Here is a 4,215-nt window from a genome sequence, read left to right as displayed (position 1 = left end):
ATTTTTATTTTAGTTATTTAAAAAAATCTTGTTTGCTCCACCAAAATAAACTCAAAAATAAAAAGGATTTTTTTTAAAGCAGTGGCCTGAATATCATCATTTTTTTGTTTTTAGAAGGACACAGGAAACCAATGTTATGATTGTGACAGTAGACTTTTTACACGGACAAAGCAAACTAACCAATAAAATAATGGGAATGGGAAAATGAGAAGAATAATATGGTACGTTTAATCTGTGGAGGAGTGTGTGCATGACTCACATGCAAATGGAGAGGAGAATTAACAAAAGCCATTAAAAGAAGTTTGATGATTAGAAAAAATAACTCCAACCTTAATAACAAACTAATGGGACCCATTACTGGGAGCTCTCCATTATTTCCACTCCATACAAAGACAGTCCTTTCAGAACAGTGGGAATATATATGAAATACATTGTAAAGATTCCTAATAATGAAAAAAAGAAATGAGATATGTGATAACAGCGGACCTCAGTCATGTCAAAGTAATTATCAAGGTGAGGCTGAAGGACTCATATACAGCCAAACTGACAGCTGGCAGTGTCAAATAGCAGATAAAGACCGAAATCTAAAGCAGGAAGCAAAACCCATAGAAATTCATAAGGTAGAAAGTCTCCCAGCAGAGCAGGAAATGCAGCGCCTATTGAAAGAGGGTAGTGACTGTAACGTACAGTTGCTTCATACTGTTTGTTTAAGTTTAGTTTATGCTTTAAGTTTTATTCACACACATAGCAAATCATGTTCACATAGTCTCCGTAGAAGCTATTGAAAGCTTATAGAGGCAGCCTGGATACATACAATTACATACAGTTATAGTATATTTATAATAACAACACAACAAAAACACATCATACATTGACAGTATCCTACAGTCCATTCACAGCACAGATTATATTACCTCTGATCTGTCAATTACAGGTGCTACAAGTGGTCCCAGGTATGAACAAAGCTATTTGGTCTTTAACTGTTTTTGAAAGGTGGAGATGAATTTCAAGGCCCGTCGAGCTCTCCTACAAACAATTTTTTAAGTCTTCTTTTTTGCCATAGGTGAGATGTTTTTTTCTGGTTTTATAGATATGCTGTGGATCAATGATTGGAACGAGCTCAGTCAATATTTGTTTAGTTTACAATTTGGAACCTCATATAGGCATTTTGGTCCACATTTAAATCTTCTAGCCGAAGGAGACCAAAGCAGCGGAATACATGGGATGTGGAGCCATTAAACTCGAACCATGACACAGTTCTTATTATCTTCTTTTTAAGGCCTTCAAGTTTCTTAAGATAAGTGGTGTAAGTGTTGTACCATATAACATTATTAACAGTAATTAATGTGTGGTGAGAGTGTTGTACATACCGGTAATTATGAGTGTGGACAGGGGCAGATGATATTTTAATTTAAAAAACAGGCCAACATATTTAGACTTTTTGTCAGGAGATGCTCCGTGTGGAGTTAGTAATTTGAGGACTCATCTATGAGGACCCCCAGGAACTTTGTAGAACTTACTCTCATTAACTCCTCATTTTCAATTTTGAGAATTACGTGATCAATGAGTGGTACAGATTTATTAGGTCTGAACAAAATGAAATTAGTTTTTCTGATATTAAGAGATAGCGTGTTCCCCTTGAACCAGGTATTTATTTTCTGTAATTCTACATTCAATATTTGTCCTGCTCTGCAGTATGACTGGCACTGTCTGAGACTTCTGGTGACCTCCAGTGGTCCAAGTGGCTCAGTTTAACATACTCACACTTTGCACAAAAAACACTTTCTGAAATATGCCCCAGCCATCCGTAGCTGTGAGGTCTGTAGGAGTGGATTTTTTTGGCTTCCTCTCAGTCCTTTGAGATAAGCAGAAGGGTTATTAGAATTCCTTCAAGTAGGATTTCATGAAGGCTTTTGTGTGTTTCTCTAAAGTAAAATAATTGGGCTGAATATCACTACAATCTTTTCATGCCCTTGCATTTGACCCCCATGCATGAGGAAAAATGGTAGCCAATTTATTCTGATTTAACAAAATATTCCCATTGTGAACCATTTAGTTTAGTTTAGTTTATTGTTTTGCACAGTTTTAAAGGTATACAAGAAAATATCAGATATAAATACTATACGGTGCAGGAAGAGGCAAAAAACCCAATGGGCTTATTTGAAGCCTCCACCGAAGTTATTAAAATTTCACATATTGTAAAAAACACAAGATTAACATACAAAAACAAAAAGTATAACTACACAAAAGTGATGGCAAACTAATAATGCAATATATACATTATAAAGAATACAGACAAAAAATAAGTGTGTGTGTGAGTGTGCGTGAGATATTGTTTTAACAACTTGTATTGACTCTGAGCAAATAAGACTAATGGTAGAAATTATCATGTCACTATGAGTGAAACACAAAATAATAAAATAAAACATGGACTTCCGGTGTAGCGACTAATGGACTAGGACGTGTTTTTTTGAGCTCCTGCAACAACCTTTAAAAATATCTATTTTTGGTACAGCTTTTTCATCTTCCTTCGGTTTATTTTTCCCGACCTTCATTATTCTACTTTGGCCCCGTATTTTTGCCGACCAAAATGCCTCCAAAACTCAATCCATCCGCACCACCCCCGCGGCCCTCTCCGCACGCAGCATCCCCGCCTCGTGGTGACCCCCCGTCCAGCCTGGCCGAGGCCGCCGGGGCCGCTCCTTCACACGACTTTAAGGCCGAGCTGCTCGCATCACTCCGCGTTGAGATGGCGGCTGTTTTTAAATCGGAGCTTCAGACTGCTTTAAATGAAAACCTGTCGAGCATCAAGACTGAGCTGCAAGCGGTGAAGTCGGAATTATCAAAAAGCATTACAAACATCCAGTCTGATGTGCGCGCTCTGAAGAACACCGTGGTTGAAATGGAAACATCTCTTTCATCCTGCACCGATGACATCACAACCTTACAGGCTAAAGTGGAGCATCTGTCAGCTGAACTGATGAGGCTGGATGGTAAATGCGAGGATCTGGAGGCGAGATCCCGGCGCAATAACATACGGATCGTGGGAATTCCTGAAGATTTTTCCACCTCTTCTGCTGTTACGGATATTCCCTCTCTGCTCAAGGAGGCTTTCAGCCTGGAGAAGGAGCCTCTCCTGGACCGGGCGCACCGCACCCTCCAGCCGAAGCCGAAGCCCGGAGAGCGCCCTCGTCCCATCATCGCCCGTCTGCACTATCATACAGACTGTGTGGATATATTGCGCCGAGCCAGGGCTCAGCAACGGATTACGTGTGGAGAGTTGACTTTTTCTGTCTTTCCCGACCACACCCAGAAGACGGCCCGTGCCCGAGCCGCCTTTAATGACGTCCGCCGCCGGCTCCGCGAGATCCCGGGGATCCGCTACGGTCTGCTGTACCCCGCCCGCCTCCGCATCACCCACAACGGCGCAGAAAGGGAGTTCAGGTCGGCAGAGGAGGCCAGCGCTTTCATCACGTCGCTCAAAGTCTAGTTGAACTTTTTTCAGTTCATCAGTGTCGGTTTTTTTTTTTTTTTTTTTTTTTCTCTCCCATATATACACGGTATGTGGTTTTCAGTTTAACTTGGTCGTGATTGGTTGTACCTCTCTGTTAATGTTGCTGGGCTTGCAGGAGCTCAACACGAAGCTTGTTAGTTATTATCTTGTTATTTATGCTTAAAGCCGTAAGTGTTCTTTTCAGGGATCTGACTCCTTCTGGAGTTTGCACTGGGTTCTCCATCGTTTGGAGATGGGGTCGTTGTAAGTGCAATTGGGGGGTGGGGGGTGGGGGGTTCAGTAGGTTAAGTTTGTTGTTGTTTTCAATTTTCCCCCTTTTTTTTATTTATTTTTTTATTTTGTATTTTTTTTTTTTTTTTTTTCTCCCCCTTTTTTTTTTTTTTTTTTTTTTTTTCTTCTTCTTTCCTCTTTCTTTCTTTCTTTCTTTCTTTCCTCCCTCCATCCCTTTCTTTCCTTTCCTTCCTTGGGGATCCGCATTCGGTACATCTCTATCTTTAGGAATTTAACATATGGCCACTAATACTGGTACTTCTGTGAGGTTGTTGAGCTGGAATATTAAAGGCATGGGGAGTCCAATTAAGAGATCGAGAATATTTGCTCACCTGAGACGTCTTAAAGCTGACTTAGTGTTCCTTCAGGAAACCCACATGCGCACCAAAGACCAGGTCAGACTTAAATGTCCCTGGGTTTCTGAGGTGTTT

This window comes from Cololabis saira, chromosome 13, assembly GCF_033807715.1.
Source record: "Cololabis saira isolate AMF1-May2022 chromosome 13, fColSai1.1, whole genome shotgun sequence".
Classification (NCBI taxonomy): Eukaryota; Metazoa; Chordata; class Actinopteri; order Beloniformes; family Belonidae; genus Cololabis; species Cololabis saira.
Note: the sequence above shows the minus strand (reverse complement) of the source record.